Genomic DNA, 21,451 nt, shown 5'->3' with positions numbered 1-21,451 from the left:
GGGTGAGACAGACAAAGATGAAGTCTCAGGACTGGGAAAGTTGAGAAGGTGGCTACAGGAAGTTCTGGCTACAGAAAGATCGGAACAACCGATTCACGTTCTGTAAGATGATCTTATGGTCCCAGCTGGCCTTGAGTCTGATGGAAGGGCTTTGTTTAAGAACTATGAAAAACTTCGGTTTTCATAAGACATGAGTGTCATCTAGAAAGAGAGAGAATTTGTCTGACGTGAATCACGTGGTCTTTGTTCATTGTATTCCTTACTGAATTTAGGGAAAAATATGAGAGCCCTCCTGTGGCCAGCTGAACACCTGTAAATTCTCTTGGTTGCAGTCAAAGACAAGACAGTCTGCTGGGTAATGTGTCTGCTTTCTTGTTCAATGCGAGTAAGTTGTTGTTATCATATTATTTATTATGTCTATAGTATCAGAGGTGTGCCTAGCACTCTAAGGAGTAAAATACAAGATAACTGGCCAAAAAAACACCTATCACCTAAGTGCACAGACACAATAAAGCAAAACACGGGTAAAAAAAATGCTTGCACAGAACACAGCACCATGTCACCTATATGCGTAAATTGGCACAACTCCATTAATGCTGACAAAAGAACGGGGGATTGAAGAGGCAGTTACATGGAGTGGACAAAAGGCAGTGGACCTGAAGAAAGGATGGCTTTCACAGAATCATAGAATGGTTTGGGTTGGAAGGGACCTTAAAGATCACCCAGTTCCAACCCCCTGCCATGGGCAGGGACACCTCCCACCAGACCAGGTTGCCCAAAGCCCCATCCAGCCTGGCCTTGGACACCTCCAGGGATGGGGCATCCACAGCTTCTCTGGGCAGCCTGTGCCAGTGCCTCATTGTCCCGAGTGAAGAATTTCTTCCTAATATCTAATCTAAACCTACTCTTTTTTATTTTAAAGCCATTACCCCTTTTCCTATCCCTATACTCCCTGACAAAGAGTCCCTCCCCAGCTTTCCTGTAGGCTCCCTTTAGGTACTGGCAGGCCGCTGTAAAGTCTCCCCAGAGCCTTCTCTTCTCCAGGCTGAACAACCCCAGCTCCGTCAGCCTGTCTTCACAGGAGAGGTGCTCCAGCCCTTTGATCATCCTCATGTCTTCCTCTAGACTGACTCGAACAAGTCCAAGTCCTTCTTGTGCTGGGTGCCCCAGAGCTGAACGCAGCACTTCAGGTGGGGTCTCACAAGAGCAGAGCAGAGGGGGAGAATTCCCTCCCTCGCCCAAAAGTGGCCACGCTGCTTTTGATGCAGTCCAGGCTATGGTTGGCTTTCTGGGCTGCAAACGCACATTGCCGGCTCATGTTGAGCTTCTCATCTACCAACACCCCCAGGTCCTTCTCCTCAGGGCTGCTCTCAACCCATTCTACACCCAGCCAGTATTTGTGCTTGGGATTGCACCGGCCCAGGTGCAGGACCTTGCACTTGGCCTTGTTGAACCTCATGAGGTTCTCACAGGCCCACCTCTCAGGCCTGTCAAGGTCCTCTGGATGGCATCCCTTCCCTCCTGTATATTGACTGCTCCACACAGCTTGGTGTCATTGGCAAACTTGCTGAGAGCGCACTCAATTTCACTGTCCATGTTACTGACAAAGATGCTAAGCAGTGCCAGTCCCAATACCAACCCCTGAGGAACACCACTCATTACTGACCTCCACTTAGACATTGAGCCATTGACCACAACTCTTTGAGTGTGACCATCCAGCCAATTCCTTGCCCACTGTGTGGCCTATCCATCAAGTCCATGTCTCTCCAATTTATAGACAAAGATATCACAGGGGAGAGTGTCAAATGCTTTGCACAAGTCCAGGTAGATGACATCAGTTGCTCCTCCCCTATCCACCAATGCTGTACCCCCATCGTAGAAAATCCCCAGATCTGTCAGGCACGATCTGCCCTTAGTGAAGCCATGTTGGCTGTCACCAGTCACCTCCTTATTTTCCACGTTCCTTACCAGAGTTTCCAGGGGGATCTGCTCCATGATCTTGCCAGGCACAGAGGTGTGGCTGACTGGCCTGGAGTTCCCTTGGTCTTCCCAGGAATGTTAACACTGTCTACTACTTCCACATACCTTCAGCTTCATCAGACTAATCCTCATTTGTATCTACTTGGTTTAAAGCAGTATCACGCTAAAAGAATTCAATAACATAAGAAGAGTCGGCATATCACAGTATACACTCTCAGTGTCAGTAACCTTTCGGTATAAAAATTCCATTTACTACAGATGCAGGCAAATTAATTCTTTGCAGCCTCTTTTGAAAGGGAATCGCTGATCTGAGTAGACAGAGGCTAGAAAGGGTTAGAAAAAGAACTGATCATACAAGGAATATGAACGAAAATAATCCCTTTTAAATCAAGAAATTTGACATCAATTCTGCCTTTTCATAACTATAAAAATGTCTTGTCATGAAATATTTTTTTCATGTATGTAGTCAAATTCAAATAACAGTTTAGCTCTGAATAAGAAATGTGCTCAGAGCTTAGCATGAAGAATCAGTGCATGTCTCATGCAATGAAAGGCATTACATTACTCAGCTCTTTAAATGGGTGTAGGTAGCTAAATACTTTGCAGTAGTTATCTAAAATCATTTACACAATATTTCTGCTGATTTTCATTAGAACAAGTAACAGCGCAGGAAGAGAAAGCAGTTTTTAATTCTTTCAGTACAACATTAGTCAATGTTGCCTGCACTAGTGTCACCAGGTTTTCATGACTTACAAGTCAAAGCAAAATGACATTTGAATTACCTGTATTTGTAGTTTTTCCAGAAGTAGTTCAACATTATCAAAAAATAAAAATAAAAATAGTTCCTCACTGAAAATTTTCAGTTTCATTATTCTTCTAAAATTTAAATTCTTGCATTTATCTGTCTTCCTATCCTTTTCAGTCATATACAATATGTGACAAACTAGCTCAGTACAGGAAGTTTAATGTGAGAATTAAAACCTCTGCAAACCCAAAATCAGTCTGAGCGGATGCTCTGCTGGTAGTACAGCCAGTTGATCAGTAGATGGTGGTGGAGCACTGTCACCTGGTGCGGTTGGGTAAGGACTGCACCTAGATGTTGAATCGTTTCTACATTAGGGAAGAACAGTAACAGTCTTGGAGATGACTGGATTTTCAAAATATCTGATCATTAAGAAGTGAGAAATGCTATGTACCTGCCTCTTTTGTATTGTGGAAAAGCTGTATTTTCTTTTTGATTTTTCTAGTGTTTCAGGAAACTTCTAAGCTTCCTTTACCAGCACCCTGGAGGTTTTATTCTGTGGGAAGAAAATCCTCTAGCTTTTTGCTGTTTTCAGGTGCCAATCGAAATGAAAGAAGCAAAGAGAAAGAGTGGGGAGATACAAAACATAAAGGACAAGCTGTGGAAATCCTGCCAACATGGTTATTTGCCTCCCTACTCCCCCTTCCACATTGATGTTGCCACAGTAGCATCTATTTTGAGGTGAAGAAGGGAGTGAAAGGAGCTGGTTTCAGCCTCCTTTTCCTAGACAGGTAGGATGGAGACAAAGGCATGCTGGGGATATCCTTCACCTATTTTATAGCAGCTGGTTCATGTATGGGATGCTGTCGTGCCCCTATATCGGAGGCTTGATCTGCTTTCACTGCTGCAGAAATTTTAGTAATACCTCTTAGGGTTATATATGGCATTATTCATCTGAAGCCTGTACTTTCATCATGATGGACTGTATTGACCTGGGGGCCTCTAATGAGAATGGAAGTAGTGGGGTCTTGGACCAGGACCACGAGTGAGTAGATTAGAGCTGCCTTTCTGAGCAGCACAGACACTGAAGCTTTATAGCAGGACCTCTGATGGGAGCGATATGCTGAAAGCAATACTTAAAATACTGTAGAGTGGGGGCCAAATAGCAAGGGAGATCAAATTTCCAGTTAATAAACATGCTTGCCACCCACTGGCTGGACTGCAGGTTCGCCTGTTGTTGCAACGGGAATCTGCAGCTTGTAATTTATTTACAGATCTTCACATATAAAGGATAATTAGGATGTAGAAAGCATAGTTTTACAGTATATTTGAATATTTCTAGGCTTTTTGGCTATTCAAAACTTTTCAGGTAATGATTCCAGAACTGGGCAGTGACAGGGCCATACTAATTCCTTCAACTGTGGGGTTCACATACGCCATCAAAAGCAATACTTTCTCAGTTACGTAGGTCCCACTGACAAGGAGAGGAACAGAGACAGAGGCTGACTAAATGACAGGCTGTGCATGTGAACAATCAAAGCTAAAATAGTAATTTAATTTTGACTAGGTATAAAGCCTATTATGGAGGTAAAAATAGGTGTGAGTCAAAGTTGAACTAGTAGCTGAGAACAGGATGAGGGAACTGATCCAAACTGTTCCCATTTGTAAAGCATCTGGTGTCAGAAGATGAATCTGGTGTTAGAAAAGATAACTGAAGGGGGAAGACTTGGCTGAAAGCATCCACTCATGGTCTTTGCTCCTATTCAGAAGGTTTTGGTTTAGGTGCTATCTTCACTCAGAATTGCATTGTGAAGGTGGATAAGTCTTTTCCTTATCTGAAAAGCACTTGTAAAAATTGGGCACTGAAACAGAAAAAAAATTGTGCCCCCAGTCTACCAGACCAGAAACAAGAAATGACCTTTTAGAATTTTCCCACTATGAGTCAGATTGTTGTTTTTTCCCCTTTATTCCCTCCCCACTTCACTATAATTTTCCTATCACCTAGAAAATGCAGGAAATGCTTGTTTAAAGATGTAATATAAAGAGTAATTCCCATGCTGCCTCTTTTGGATTTGAAAGCTGTTAAGAATTTATTGCTCAGTAAGTTAAATTTGATAATGTGACATTTCTGAGGACAATGGCTATCTAAATGCATCTTTATGCTGCCTCTGGGGTGCCACTGCAAACAAAAAACAGTCCCCCTGGGCAATGATGTCACCTTTATATGACTGAATACAAAGAATGGAGAACCACAAAAATGACCTTTTATGAACAGCTTCTCCTTTATTACGTCCTGCAAAAATATGTATAGCTTCAAAAGGAAACAAAGCCAGGGAGGAGTGAGAAATTTAGACAATTTTTCATGGTACCTTCAAATATTAAAAGGGAATACAATAAAATACAAAAGCATTTCAGAAACTCATCTCTGCCCAGAAGTAAATCACTTTGCACTATGAAGACATCGGTGTAGAAACATTACCCATGTCAGAAAAAAATCCAGTCTTAAGACAAATTAATATCTTAGAGAAAAATCACAGTACAGCTTGTACTGTAAGGCTCAGTCATTAGAGAAGTTATTTAATATAGGTGTTTCATCGTGCAGTATAATTAAAATGATAAGTTAACCGCTGTCATGACAGTTCTTCCTTGATTAATATATATTTTTCTTATAGGCTGCTGGTTTTTGATCATAGTGTCATGAACTCTTAGTAAATTGGGCCTAGAACTTCCATATAGAGGCACGGTTTTTCGTGGAAATGAAATTTCTAACCCTACAGAGACTTAAGAAAATTTACCTTTCTAAATTTAAATATCTCTGGTAACTGGATGGAGCAAATACTCGTGTACAGAATGTGAAGGTCATGTATACTGTAGAAGGGATATATTTGATATACTCTGAGCATTAGTTATCACATCTATCCATTTAACATTTTCTTTGGCAGGTGCACCACAAATGATTCAGGAACCAGGCACTACCTAAAAAAAACCAACAAACAAACAACCAAAACAAAACATTGTCAACATTGCAATAAAAAATAAAAATAAAAATCAAGCTCTGTCTGTTCCTTACCATGTTGTAAGTATTGTAGTACTCTCTGTTCCTGTAGATGATGCCTATAAAAGACAAAATTTGGTCTTTGATTTTGACTTGAATTTAGTAATTTATTTCGTGTGGACTATTCCCTAACTGAGAACACTTCAAAGAAAGCAACACTGAGCATTAAAAGGTAAGTTCCTTACTTTCCAAGACACACTATGGGAACTTCACTGTTGCCTGAAGAGCTAATGAATTTTTCATGACGATACTTCAAAATGGCCACTCAGCTGATTCTCTCTTTCTGCTGCTGTTTATGGATTTACAGAGGCATTGAACACGGTATGGGGAAGGACTCTGCGAGGTCACTCCCGCTGCTCTTCTGCCTGCGGCGTGCTCAGCTCTACCCGCTCCGACTCTGCCATCCATCCTCCACCATTCCCGGCAACTGGGACGTTTTGTGCCAAATCACTCCCCAGGCAATCTGATTTCAGTGCTTCACTGCCCTGCCTGTTCAGAAACGCTTTCTAACATCTAGTCTAAATCTCCCTCAGTGACACGTAAGACTCTTATTTTTTGTTGTATCCAACGTGAACACGGCAAGCAGATTACTCCCTTCTTCTTTGCGGCAGCAAATTTTTATGTTTGAAGGTTATTGCCGTCCCCCTCCACAGTCTTCTCTTCTTTCAGCAGAACAACCCAATTTCTGTCAATCTTTCAAGACAGCTAATCATTCTTACTGCTCGCCTTTGGACCCTTTCCAGATCATCCACATTTTTCTCAAAGCAACTGGGGTTGCCAGACATCCCTTATAATGTGGGACTTCCCATATTTAAGCCTCAAATCTCATATGCCTTATTAAAAACATGTGATATTGCCTGCTCTAGTGTTTCCTCTATATTTTAATAGGGGACACAGGTTGTGAGGTTGAAACACAGAAAACCCTGCAGCTGCTTTCCTGCCCCATTCTCCAGAGCCTCCTTTGGGAGCATGGAGGTACGACGTGGTTGGTGGCTGCAAAAAAAGTGATAACCAGAGCATCTCCAAAGGATCTGGGGAGGTCCAAAGGCAGTGCTTACACTTGATGCACCAGAAAGGTGTGTCAGTGTTTTAAAATTCAGAACACAGCGACTCTCATATGCTGCCTCCCATCAGATGTAATTAATCCTCCTGCCAAGAACTCACCTATGTGAGAAGAGAAGAAATATTCCTGTTTTGTAGGCAATAGCTTGGTTATACATCTCAGGAGATGGCACAGTAGGTCAGTGACTTATGTTTGGCTTGGGATTCTCCATGATCTCTCCTTCACAAAATGCTAACCATTGAGTCATGCTCCATCCTGCACTCGTGTAGTCACTTATACCTGACTAGCTCAGTACCTTGTCTTTGCTCAAGTTGATCTTTTTCTTATCAGAACACTTCTTCAACCTGTCAAGGCCATTCTGGCTTCTAGGCCTGTCCTCCATTACTCTCACCATTTTTCACAGCCTGGTGTCATCTGTGACTTTAATAAGCCTACTCACTTCTTAAGCATGCAAATTATTAAAAAACTACTACAACCAGACCTCAGACAGACCTTTGAACTATACGCGATGTATCTTTAATTTCCACAGAGAACCATCTGCTCTGTTATTTGGAGCAAGTCAGGAGGAGAACAGACTCCCTTCCACAATTTCCATGGATACTACAGACACAGAGGTCTGTGTGTGCTTCTTCCACTGCCAGATGTATGGATTTACTGTGTTGCTCATAGCATCAGCCTCTTGTCTCTGGAAAGAAAGACTGGAAGGCAGCCTGAGTATCCTCAGCCCTCTCCTCTGCAGCAGAAGCACTGTTTCATCGACACAAGTGCAGATCCAGCTGGAGCAGATCAGATCAACCCAACGGAGGAACCGTCTCAGAGCTGAGAACGCCCTAGCATTAAGGACAAAATATCTACTCTCCACAAAGTACCTGCTGCAACAAATAACAGTCATTTGTCTGCTGGTTCCCATGCATTTTGGAAATACAAGAGAGAAATTATAATTGCCTTTTTCAGCCTGTAAAATTTGTGGCAATCAGATGCAGCAATGTCCGTAACTTCTGAAAATGTAAACATTTCTTTTTCTCCTGTTGGCAGACCCCAACTGCATGAGAAGTATTTCCTTCAACATCACCAAAAGGCCTTGGATATCTCGTTTTATAGCCACTTTATGAGCCGTAAGTGGCTTCTTTTCGTAACTTTCTATGCATGTGTGTGAATCTTTCCAACCTGGGTCCTATCAGAGGAGAGGGACTTGGCATTTGGGGGAGATTTGAGACCAACTCACTTGATTCTTTTTCCATTAGTCAGACTGATAACACCTCAGTTAAAAAGGAGCCTCTACAGCTGGTGTGGCTGTCCTTTCCATACTTGTCAAGGAGAGCTTGCAGGCAGCGGCAATCTCGGCCACTCCACAAGGTGAAAAAGATGCTTGTCATCCTCATCAAGTCTGGATGTCTTTGCAGGACCACTGATGGACTCCTTGGTAATCCAGTTGCAACACAAAGCTTTGGATGACCAAAGTGGATAGAAGGGAGGGAAGAAAAGCAACCCAAAGTAAGTTTTGAAGTTACTTCTGTTCACTTAATGCTATTCCTAACTAAATTTCTAACTTTTTAAACAAGTTGCCATTATTTGCTAGAACATTAATAAAACAGCCTGTTGAAAATGGAGAAGGCAGTTTAGACCAGCCACCAGCCAAAAGTGAGAGCAGAGGTGGCTGGAAAGATCTGGCATGTACAGCCTGTGCTGATAGACCATGGGCTTGCAGGATTTATACGCGGCCAGGGACTACTTACAGGACTGTTCTGTGTTTGTGTGGCCAGACACGTGAACGTCATGGGGTAGTTTTTCCTTGCAATGATGCAAGGAGGTAATATTTCCCACATTTTTCTCTTGGTGTCAGAGGGAAGTTATCTTGAAGAGCAGGAAGGCTGAGGATTGGGACCTCTAGTTGCTCGAAGGTGACATTAAAAGATTCTTTAACTCCAGACGCTTTGCATTACTAAGCTCCTTGCAGATTTATTACCTTTATGACAATCATTTTCCCCTGTGAATTTTTCCTTCTGCTTAAGTATTTACAGGAAGAAGTTTTCCTTTTTTTCCTCTTCAAGTCAGCAAAGCTCATCCTGTGAGGATTTCTGAATGAAAGGGGGAGATTACCGTTTCAGGAACGTACCTTAACTCAGCTTAGAAGCATTTACTGGACTTCCTGGCGTGCCTCCTGTCCAGCTGGCTGGGCAGCCCCTGCCCTGCCTGTCTCCATGCATGGCCATTCAGCTTTATTTTGTGGGAAGGAATTGGGAAAAAAAAATACACAAACAAGCTTTGAGATGCTTTACTTCAGAAAATCCCACTGGGAAGGTCATTGTTTTTGAGAAAAAGACGGAGCTTCAGTTAACGGGATTAAGGAAATTTCCATCTGCTTAGAGCCTCCTTTTCTCTGCCTCCCATTGACAGGGAGAAAAGTTTAATCACTGTAATTGTACTGCAGGATGATGTACCCAGTGCACAAGGCTAGCCTTACGGCTACCAGTGGCTGAACTTTAGTGAAGGCAGTCAGCTGCACTCAGGGGTTTCTACCGAGACCCATTTCTCACCAAGACAGAGGATATTTATCTAGGTCCTTAGCTGCACCTTGACATTTGCCTGAAATGAATAGCTCCTTTTTTATGAAATACTGACCTGCTGGGGACATTTGAAAAAAAATGAAAGAATGCAAGTCATCTTCTTTTGTTGAACATTAGTTTTTCACGGAAAATCACTTCGAGGTAATTTCCTTTCCTGCTTCTTTTGATTTTGGAGTACCTTTCACTGTGATAGTGATGGATCTGCATAATGGGATCATTCCCATTTTGTTAGTACAAAGTAAGCTGCGGAAAGAGGCGGAGGTACTGCAATCCAATCTAAAATCCAGCCAAACTACTTACATTATGTTTTTGAGATTAGTATGGTATGTTCCAGAGGGTTAGACGCATTCACCTTTTCCCCCCACCCTCCAAGTTTATCTACCATCACAATTTTTTTCCCCTGAAATATTTAGAGGGGTTATTAAAAGAGCACTATTAGACTGTTTTGGGGTTGAGAACTACATGATCAGCATGCTGTTACAGGGCTCTTTCAACATAAGAAATCTGTAGATGTACTGTTAACATTTTTTTTTTGTATAATTGTACCTTGCACTAAGCTCATTGTTAGAAAAGTTCTATCCATAACGGTTTCTAAAACGGAACAGGTCAGAGAGAAATGATGTACTATTTTTAAAAGCAGATCAGCGTTTAATTATCTGCTGATGTACGTGTAATTATATAAGGTTATTTGCTGTTTAACACTGTCATTGAAGTTTTATGAGAGGGGAAATTAAAGACATTCTGTGCCCTAAGGAGCTTATGAAAGGTTACATCAAAAGAAAAAGACGCAAGTGTTCATTAGTACATCCCATTCTAGTTCGAGGCAAAGAAAACACATACAACAATCTTTGAAAGTAGAACTTTTCTACTTTCTGTTTTACTGTCCAAAATCTGTTTCACCTTTTCATTTCTCCATCAGAGTTGGTTGCACAGGCCTATGTAAATGACAGCCTGCCCTAACAGAGGAGGAGCAGAACTGGTAACCCCAACCATGCAGCACGTCCTAAACATACGTGGATGGGAACTGGGGTCCTTGCTGGAGCAACTTGTTCTGTGTTGGAAGCCATGGAGCCCTCCGTGCCCTCTCACCTCTCCTTCGTTTATGTACGTGAGTATTAACACTCACGATATCTGTGTATGTGCTTTTCATCTTTGATTTTTAATTCAATTTATCAAAAGATTAAAGAAAAAGACTGGTTTTATTGAGTATGGCAGATTTTTTTTCTAACTTAACTTGCTGAAAACTGGATAAATTGCTCACTTGCACATTTTTTAATGGAAACTTTTATACTTTCAAATGAAGCATAAAACTTTCAGAGAGGCTATTTTCAACAGAGTGAGGTATTTTCTTCTAAATAATAGTTTTCAATTTTTCCTAAAGAGTCAAAAATGCTTCCCTCAGAAAGATCAAGGAAGTTGAAATTAACATTCTTTGATATTGCTGCATGGCTTGTAAGAAGCCTCAGGGATTTTTATTAGGAACTCTGGCACCTTAATTGCATCATTTTTACGTAATGAAGCTCTTGTTAAACGTTAAGTAAGGGTAAATCAGGTTCTGCAGAGATTGCTAAGCAGCTTGACTAAAATTGCTCCCTCCTCTTGATCACTGGATTTTCTTTCTAATTCATCATTTCACTACTTCTCTAGTTGCCATGGAGCTTGAAAGGCTTATTGAAATCAGACAGAATTCCCAAATAAAACAAAAACCACAGCAAAATAGAACAGTAACATGAGGAGAAAAGGTACTGACAGGGCAGAGAGAAACAAAAATTTCATAGTGCAATCTATACAGTATGTCCCCCTTGCATATCTTTCTCTCAGTTAACCAATGCCATATGAATTCCAAGAAAAAAAAATCCAACCTCCACCTTTATGTTACTTTTCATTGATACGTTACATTTTAATGCTGTCTCTTCACTGCTTGTTTCACCATTTTCTCTCGCCTTCAGCAGCATGCCTGCCTAAGGGGCTGCAGGACTCCAAGTACTGCAAGTACATCTTGTTTGCTGTATGAATCACTGTTGGAGACTTATTCCAGAGACTTCTTTCTCATGCTGGCCTAGTTCCTCAGTGCCTACATCGCTTAGGCACATTTTAAATCCAAATATCTCCCAAAAGTTACGATACGAGACTTGGGGAAAACAAACAAACAAACAAACAAACCACGTTTATATCTCTCTGAAGCCCCATCGATTATATGTTTCTCAAAGGAGAAGTTATGTTATTTACTTCTTGCTAATGACTCTTGGCCTACAGGAAAATGTATAACAATACAACTTGTTGTATCCAGATGGAGAAGTTGGAAATTTCATTAAATGTTGGACAGCACCATATCCAAAACACTGCTACCACACTGCAACAGGTTTACACAGTCTCCCCAGAACACAAGGAGAGAAAAGGTGTAAGAGTAGCCTTTTGTGTAGAAATATATTTGGCAAATACATAACCCTGCTGTAGCATCCCTTGAGAGGCTAAACAAATTTAAACTTACATCCCATGCAGATCTCCTTTAAGGTGTTATTTTCTCCCCTAAATACCAACTTGAAATGCTACTTCTGGCAAGTTCAAAAATGCAAGCTACATTACGTTTTCAAAATTGAAACATAAATCTCTGTAAATATATCAATCTTGAGAAGTGTAGCTACAGGGAAACAGATGCAGACATTGCCCTATTGACTAATTAAAAAATAAAATAAAATAGAGTGCTTGAGCTTAATAAACCCAGCATCACCTGCAAGCCAGATTAGTACAAGGGTATGCTCTCCTGCTGAACTGGTGAAAAAACGCATTTTCAAGAGTTCATAACTCAGTTGTAAAATGTTAACAACTGTTTTCCAGACTTCTCTTTGGTATAAAAAATTCATCCCAGAAGTCCTTCCATTTCACCAAGTATGGTTCAGATTAAGGAAAAAAAAAAAAAGGAAAAAAGAGAAAATAACCTTTAAATATATTTGCAGTATTTTTTTAAATATATAACACCTAAGTTCTATCAAGGTGGGAACCTTCATAAGCCATAGAATACAAATAGTTGTTTTAATTTGTGCAAATTGAATAAGCAATGTCAATTAGGTGAACACCTAAATACACGTAGAACTTTTTACCAGTAGGTTTCAAGAAGCTAGGCTTGATAACCCTGTTTCACAGCTGAAGAAATAAGCTAAGCGATGTGTAAGTCTACCCGCTGGAGTAGCAACCAAGCCATGAGAAAGACCGCTGGATCTTTGGTCGTAAGCGGATCTGCTCACCAGAAGGCAAGCTACATGTTCAATAAAAGGTACGACATGTGGTGTACACACACAGACAGTGTCTTACAGCGCGTGTTGTACCACGGAGTGAGGTCTGTAACACAGCCTGCTCCCTTACACAGGCTCACATGTCGGCACAGCCTCGGCTTGCTCTGTTGGGGTGTGATCAAGAGGCCAGGGAGGGTTTTATTTGCCTGTAGGGGTACAGAGTGTCTGTCGTCCATGTGCTTTGGAGCATGTCATGCTGGTATTTTCCTTAGCAGGAAGAGGAGATGATTATTACACAGCTATGGTATCCTAAAAAAAATAATGGTTTAAATACAGGTCTTGCAATTGGCCTAACTAGCTAGATATTAAGCCTACAGTTTCATGAAGCACAGAAATTCAGTTCTCTCTGATCTCCCTAATAATCAAAACAGGGAACAAAATCAACCACTATTATCCTTCCCCTGAACACCTCTAATGGTAATAGTTTGGTCAGAATTTCCTATTGAGCATAAGCACTGCGCACTTCGTACAGTGATGTGCCGTGCTTGAAACTCTTTTGCGGCAATTTATGTTTCTTACCCTACGAAAAAAAATTGCAAAAAAGAAATAATCAAGCTCAAAAAAAAAAGTAAATAACATGTATTAGCGGTCTGATTTCTTGCTGCAATTTAAAGCTGGAAGTTCAGCCTTCAGTAACCTCTGGGAGCTTGTTCATATTCCAATGCAGGCAGTTCCACAGGAACATCTGTCTGTACATTTGTTACCCTTTATGAAGACAACATTGAAACAGAGATATAATTAATTACAGTAAGATCATCTCCATGCATTGAAGGACTTGACTCCTGCTAGCAAACAAGGGGGGGAACTCAGAAGGTCGATAACATCCATTATAGACAGGGATCATACAGATGCCTACTTCACATTATTTAATCTTTCAAAAGCACTATTGGGGAAAAAAAAAAGTTTTTCCTCAAAAGCAGATGAGCTATTTAAAGGTGCTCAGGGCAATATTCAGGCACTGTTGTACAGTCTGTGCTCAAGAGAGCCCCGAGCAGTTGGGTCGGCCTGCTGTCCAAGGGCCTCCATGGCTGGACACACGGCGGTGCTGCCAAAGGTGCCTGCCCCATCCCTTTGGCCGTGCGTGGCACTGATGCTCTGCACCGTGACGGGCATGTGGCAAGACTAAGCAGAAAACAAGACTCTGGGAGAAAAGTGGAGGCTTTGAGATTTTTTTTCTGAAAAAACGAGGAAAAAAAAAAAGAACTCCAACCCTCCCATAAATAAAAACCCAACCATGCAAAACATTTCATCTGGGGAAAAAAAAAATAAATCAAATTCACTCATGGGCCGAATGTCAAATTACTCCAGCTCAGTTGGAGGCTGTATGTTGAGGCTTAAGCACTGAGAATACAGCTAGAGAATACTCCAAACGCAGCCCCTACCCCTAACTCCCTCTGCACTGCAGAGTGCATCAGAGAGAGCAGAGCAGGAGGCGCTCCCTCAGACGGAGAGCTCTGTTACCTTCCTTAAAACGTTGGCATCTAGTGCTGGAGCCTTTTCGTCTAATAAGGTACAGGTGAATTGCACAGCACAGCTGAGAGGCAGGTGCCCTGCACTCTCTCTGAAACTGTGCTGTTAGGGGAGGATTGAGAAAGGTGCCGCTGTGGGGTCTTCAGTGCAAGACTGAGTAATCGGTACTGATAGAGTCCGGAGCAGGCAGCAGTGCTCTGCTTCCATTTAACCTCTTCTTTCATAGCCTGCAGCTGGGAGAACTTTGACTTTATTACCAGTAAGATTTAAATTAATCTCCTTTACCATCACAGATGGCTATATTTCTATTTTGCTCGTTAAAGTATACAATTTAGATGCAAAACATTTTAGTTAATTCCTCTCTGATACTACTAACTTCTTTCTACTTAAACCTGTAATGCAAATTGATAGTAAGCACCTTCAGCTGCAGGATGCTGCAGTGTAGTATTTAGTCACCAGAAATACACCACCAGTTCTCCGAGTTACTGTAAATCCTATAAACATCCAGGTTAGCTGCTAACCCTGTGTCAAACTGAGACTTGGGCACCAGGGGCTTTGTCACAGATTTCAATGGGGTCTAAGCGTTCATTGAGACTGACAGAAGGAAGCAAGGCGTGGAAAAAAAGATGTAAACTCAGAAAAATAAACTCTACATCCAACGCTTCATATTAGTCCCCTGAGACCTTAAAACCACTGTTTGATTTGGGATTTTTCCCAGGATGTCAGTTAGAAGTCAGTAAGAGCGTGCACGAGCCCAGCAGACATCCCAAAATATTGCTCTATCAGTCTCAGCTCTGGCTCCGGCAGTGCCAGGGCGAGCGCATTAAATGGCTGTGGCGTTAGGGGTGACACCGACCTCCTGGTCCTCCAGCCACTGCCCCCGTGCACAACCCGCAGGCTGCCGGCAGTACCAGCTCCTAGCCACAACACCCAACAGCCAGGCTGGCATTGAGGAGGTGAGAAGAGTGTTTCTTTATAAAGCATTTAAAGTCATGCCCTGTTCCCTCTAGCTGCTTTCAAATATTTCCGGGTCAAGTAAAACACACGTAGCAAAACAGAACTGGCTATGCACAATCACCTGTAGTTTCTTCAGGCAAGGCCACCTCAGAGAAGCAAGAATAATAGTCTAGGAAAATTTTAAGAGACTTTTTTTCCTGCCAACATACACAAGTCTACAGTTACTTTATTCCCAGGGGCCAGTTTTCCCGTCCCACATCATGAACATTGCTGCTTAATTTGGCTTGAATTCTGGCACGTGTTTAACACAGCTTCCCTAACGTCACTGAGGCAAGTACAAAGCATCGCTGCTTTCTCCTAGCCTGTTTCTTCCTCTGGTTACGTTCGCACATTCTTCACAGCACCACTGTGAGCACTTCAGCAGCCACCCTCCTGCTGTGCCAGACTGACAACCCAGTGCAACCCACAACACCCTGACAGCCAGAACTTCTTCCCGGGGGGTTTCACCATCAGCTGTAGCCTTCGCAAATTTTTCTAACGCTGTCTTATCTAGACAGTGTTCAAAAACCTAATTCATGCACACAAATATATATAAATTGCTTGGTTTTGATGCGATTTTTGTCCAGTAGCACAGAGCATTTGCACAGAAGTTCATGCATTTGAAAACCTTGCATTTGTAGATGGATAAATATAAACTCTATTTTAAATACAGTGTTTGCAATGCCCCTCGTGGCAATGGCAACAATCAGTTTCAGCTAACGATACCTTCCCAGAAAGGCATTACATTTTTGTACCCATAGACCAACCTCTACTTTTTTTTTTTTAAACTTCTGATAGCACCTCTGGCTTATTTGATGCTGATGTCCAGTTTTTACCTTACCATTGTGTATTAATGTAGTCATTGAAGACAATATCGGGCAGTCTGGGTTTACCCTTATCCCTGCTGGTGAATCCCAACAATTTTGTGAAGAACCAGCCCCAGATTTTCCATAGCTACTGTCGTTTTTCCACTCTTGCATATAAACCTGCTTGATATAAGGGAACCACCTCAAATCACAAATTCATTGCCAATTTATTACCTTCAGCAACCCTGTACAAGGACCTAAGTGGCTCAATTAATCAGGCAGCTAATAGCAAATAAGTCTCAAGGTAAGACTAACTAAAAAGGATCCTGGGGGGACAGCTGTGCAGGAAAAACAAAGTCAAAACTTAAGACTGCAGCAGAGACCCTAGTGGGATAGAGGCAGAGCTCCTAGCTGTGGGCTGTCTGCAGCTCCAGGAGCCCTGGCTTTCCACGCTTGTTGAAGGATTGCAGCTGCTGATACTGCCAATAGTCCAGAAAAAGTAGCAGCTGCAAGAGAGGGAGGGAAGAAGGACTGTGTAGGACCTCCTGACTTGACCTCACACTTCTGCAGTGTAAATTGTTTCAGCCTCTCCCCTGCCATACTTCACCCATAAAAAAAAAGAATTGATTACCATGATTTCACGCAGGTGAATGGAATTTCAATTTCATGGCTTGGGAGTTGTTTCATTTTCAAATCTTAAGGATTTACAGAGCTTGGAGAGATCACAGGTGTGATTTTTCAAGTATGAGGTTTTTGAGCATTCAGTGTCAGGAGCTGAGTTTTACCACTGCTAGAAAAAAAAAAAAATATCAAAAAAATAAATCCACCACCCTAGAACTTGAGGATTGCAAACTATCATGTGAATGTCATAAAAACAAAATACAGTTCTTACAGAAGGTGGTTTGTCTTTGTTACATTTCACATCTGCCAGTTTTAACAGCATTCCTGTAAGTCTAAAAAATTCATTGTCCATATCATTTTGTGTTTAAATACAACACACTCATTAAAAAAAAAATTAGTCTGTCATTTATTGATTCTTGTCCTACAGAATAAGCTATGAATCTTCAACATATCAAGTGACTGACTATAAAAGAGAAACTGTAATTTCCTATGTAGTTAAACCTTTTCCTGAGACCTTATTGCTCCTCTCATATAGTTCAGCCATCTCATTATTTCAGAAAGAATGCATTGTTTCAATAACAGAATTCTTTATTAGATATTTCCCTTGCAAAGCAATTCAGAGTTTTCTATGCTATATATTATTCTATACAATTGCATAGAATGGGCATATAAGCGGACATAAGTTTTATCAGACAGCTTCATAGTTGATTTGGAAAGGCCTGTAGAAAGACCGGTAGCCCTTCGTGTCAGCGTTATGCTTTGGGGACCCTGCGGGAGGGTGGGGAACAGGAAGACCCAGCTGGGCTCATGACCACGTTCGTGTTCTGGGACCACGGCATCAGACTCTCCCTTTTGAGCCACCCCTTTTGCACTGCATGGATAGATGCTGCTCCCAGCTGGGCCCAAAGCTAGTGGCACAGCTCAGTCTGTGAATGGCTTTTCAACACAGGAAGCCTGCTGGCAGGAGAAGAGCTTGGTGTTGGTAGCTATTGAATGATCTAAGGCTAGACAAGGAGAGATGGATATGGGGGGATATTGATTCCTTACTGAGGAATTTGTTGGGGTGCTCTAACATCGGCATCCACTTTTTTTGTTGTAAGAATCACGGTATATGTCAGGAAAAAGGACTGGTAGGACATACATCCGTAGCTCACACCATTACAGACGTATTCTAGATGCAATAATTCTTTCAAATCTGATAGCTCAGATGTTGTCTGAGGACTACAGAGCCCCACGATTTCCTCCAAATTCCTCCTTTTCCCCTGCATCAACAAGCTTCGATCAGTCCTTGGCAATGCAGCCAGGAGCCTTTCACCCCAAGCCCTCCTGGCTGCTGCTCACAAGGGACAACCACTGCTCCTTGGCTTACCAAGCCCTCATCTAGAGGGAAGCTGTCCTGAAAGCTCTCTGCTTAATGAAAACAAACCATCTATCACACATCATAAAAATGAAACAGAGGGATATCAGACAGCAAATATAAACACTCCCACAGACCTCCTGCCACTGTAAAATAGTTTATGGGGTTGGAACTTCACTGGCATGCCATCCCTGATAATGTTCCCCCTGGCTTACCAGCACCTCCACTTTCCTTGGCTGTTTGCAGCACAATCCCAGCTCTCATTCCAGTTCAACAAGTAACTTTACTTGGGCCTGACTCTTAAAAGTCTCAGATGTAGCCAGCTGTCCGTCGCTGAGTGGAAAACTGTGTTCAGCTGTAACAGAACAGCTATAATTAAGCTCACTTAAAGCACTGTGGCTTTTTATTGAATGATTCCAAAGATAAAGTGTAACTGCTGCCATCTCATTTTTGCCCTCCTCAAACGTTTCACACAAATTACTGCAGAAGGTCTAGGCAACAAAAATCTTTCTTAGACACACTAAATAAATAAATAAATAAATAAACAGACTAAATAAAAATAGGCTATTCACAAAATTTAACATGAGAAACAATACTCTTCTACCCCAAAATCTCTATGTAATTTTATGACACCATTTGTGAAACTGCCGTAATATCCATCTTTTCTCCTCTGGTACAGTTTTCAGTGTGGGCACTGCTTTTCTGGTTGTTTGGGAGCTTAATAACATTCTTATGGATCTGCCATGCATGCGAACTTTTGTGTTAAGAATGTAGATAATAGGTCCCTAAGAAAGTCAAGTCTATAGGAGAAAACTTGAACAGAAAATTCAAAGACAAGAGTCATTCGTTGTTGTAAAAACCCCTCCTGGGGAACAGCTCTAACACCAAATGGAAAGCCTCAGGCAGCAAGCAAAAGGAGTGAGTTTGCAGATTGGGCCACTACCAGAGGCACCCTGATATTGCAGTTGGTAATTCAAAGCCACATTGCAGAAAAACCACAAAATATATCTAATGCTTATGCTGAATTTCCTCTCTGCTGTTTTGTGAGAGCATGATTGTAGGAGCCTTTGCGCTCCCATAGGGACTCAAAAACCATCTAAGTATGTAAGAACAAAACGTCAACAGACAGCACTTTTCTATTTGAGTGGTAAGTGCTCTACGGTAAGACAAATCTGAAAGGTTCTCATATCTAAAGAGCATTGAGCTTTTATGAACATAAGTATGATGGATACAGAATACAATGTTCGTTACAAAATCTACATCGCATGAAGTGGTTGTTTTTTTTTTTTTTTGAATGGTTTTTCCTAGCTGTGCATCTCTCTCTGTTTCACTGTTAAAACAGAGCGTGTGTGGCTGCTCTGAGAAGCTGTACTGCTGAAATGAATCGCAATGTGTATAATGCCCACTACTGCATCATTGCACATGTTTCCAGTACTAGCTAGAGAAGGCTAGAATAAGAGTCCTAAAGGAATTTTGTACCATTATAAACTCATCAGCTTAGAAGCTTAATTAGTTCTACACTCATTGAACTCAGTGGCAAAAATATGGCTGGATCCAGTGTGCTTTGGATAGGGGGGAAATGCATTGAAACACGTCAGTGCAGAGAGTGTTTGCTGCACCAGCATAGCCTTAGCTGGGAGGCGAGAGACACGGCAGGTACAGGATCTAGGGAGAGAGAAGTACTTTATAGAAGTCATGGAAGTTATGATCAGCAATCTGGACCCAAATAATGCAGGAGCTATCCTCCCAGTAAAGCCTCTGGTAATTAAAATCACCTACGTTCAAAAGGGAAAAATAATGGCTTACTACATTCTTAATGAAAGCCAGGATATTTGAGCGTCGTTACCTGAAAAAGCAGGCTAAATTGTAAAAGCCTCTGGTGTTAAATATAAAAGTCAGCTTGCAAGGAGCCAAGACCAGACTTCCTTGCTGATAATGCAGTTAAACAAGGTAATACTTATTTGATTAAGTGTGGCCTGGATTTTTTTTTTCTGTTTGCATCTCTCGAGTCACGTAAAAATACACTGACAGTTAAAAATTGGAATAATTATAGTAATGGCTTTATTTATAAAAGCTGCCACTTCTTTTGCCAGGTCATTTGGAGTGCTCTGCAGCAATAGAAGGAAAAAAAAACACAAAACAACCATGCCATAGCCTCTTAACATTTAAACAAGAGCCATTTGAGACAAATGTTAAAAAAAAGTAGAAAAGGAAGAAGACAAAGGATAGAGTCAGAATCATAAAAGATGGTTCAAATGTGATGTAACTAAAACATCTCTGAAGCAGAATGTGAGGAAAGCCAGAAATGTCCTCTAAGATGCTGACTTATGACAACGTGTAGGAGGGGAAAGGAGTTGGGGCCAATGCAGATGCCATCCAGTACTAAAACTCATGAGAAACACCACAAACACCGCCTTGGGGTGTTCCACCTCTGTCATTCAAAAAATAAATAAATAATAAATTTAAAAAAGAATGTAAAAAAGTGAAAGATTTTATCTATGGCCCACCTCCAAAGGAAAGAGATCCCTCAAAGAAGGTGGGAGACCTGAGGGGGCCTGTTGTGTCCCTTAGCCCCACCTGCTCTCTGTTCCTTTCCCTGCCTTAATTCTTAAATTGCAAAGGGTCATAGGAAGGGGGAAGAGTCTGATACCGAAAATGTCCAGTATGAATTCAAGACTACAAGGAGGGATCAGGGCCAGGTGACAACAGATCACAGTGCCGTTGTACGCAGTGTGAAGTCTCTACAGCTCCTAAGGCTGCTGAGGTGGCTGGGGTGAGGGCGGCCTACCGACCTGCTGGGCATGGCAAACTGCATGACGAAAACTGCCTACGATAGAGAGCTCCTTGTGCCACAGGCCTAGCGCCAGGCACAGGAGCTACCTCCAAACTACTCAAGAAAATGCCTGAAAAAGTCCTTCATTTCCAGCTTTTGAAGTCAGACTTCAACCAAGAAACATTAAAAAGCAATAACACGTGTATGTACTCCTCTGTTTTTTTCTCCAAAATTTAAATCTTCAAAACTAACCAGAGGACGTTTCTGTCCAGGAATAAGCCCTAGGCTTTTTAATGGCATTGAACAACCTCAGCATTCCTCATTCACCTCTCTTTAAAACAGAGACAACCTCTGTATGTCTCTTTGTTAGTTCTGTGAGGCCTGAGGGCCCCACCTCACAAAATATTTAAGCACTTACTTAACTTCTGCGTTTAAAGTCAGACGAAGCCCAGAAGAGCAAAAAAAAATCAACCCTTTGTGCAATAGATAAAACCAATGTATTATTTTGGTAGAAATTCTGCCAAAGAACAAATTTTTAAATGGAAAGAAAGGAAAGATCAATATTTTGACATTAAATTAAATCCAAACCTAAGCGTGATTCTGTGTTCAGATACCCACATAAAACTCTAATGAAGTGAATAAATGTCATTAGTGTGAGTGTAACGACTGTGTGGAGATTATTTAACATCCTCAGAACAGAAAGCGAGTGCTTACTGCCCTTTCTTCTC

The 21,451-nt window shown here is 41.6% G+C and overlaps 1 long non-coding RNA gene across 2 annotated transcripts; it reads right to left on the bottom strand.

Moving 5' to 3' along the window:
• Window positions 1–4,990: 4,990 nt before the first annotated feature.
• Window positions 4,991–18,902, bottom strand: LOC308191231. Of its 2 annotated transcripts, XR_013947823.1 has the most exons (6): window positions 18,166–18,902; window positions 16,604–16,762; window positions 8,957–9,057; window positions 8,066–8,285; window positions 5,793–5,836; window positions 4,991–5,698 (listed from the first exon to the last, which is right to left on the bottom strand). It is a non-coding gene; the product is annotated as an uncharacterized lncRNA (long non-coding RNA). The 2 variants fall into 2 exon arrangements; XR_013947824.1 differs by lacking the exons at window positions 4,991–5,698; window positions 5,793–5,836 and having other exon boundaries at window positions 6,289–8,285; window positions 18,166–18,899.
• Between the last annotated feature and the right edge of the window lie 2,549 nt (window positions 18,903–21,451).

The sequence above is a fragment of the Anser brachyrhynchus genome (assembly GCF_964034855.1).
Source record: "Anser brachyrhynchus genome assembly, chromosome: 2".
Classification (NCBI taxonomy): domain Eukaryota; kingdom Metazoa; phylum Chordata; class Aves; order Anseriformes; family Anatidae; genus Anser; species Anser brachyrhynchus.
Note: the sequence above shows the minus strand (reverse complement) of the source record. Positions and strands in the feature narration are given on the sequence as shown.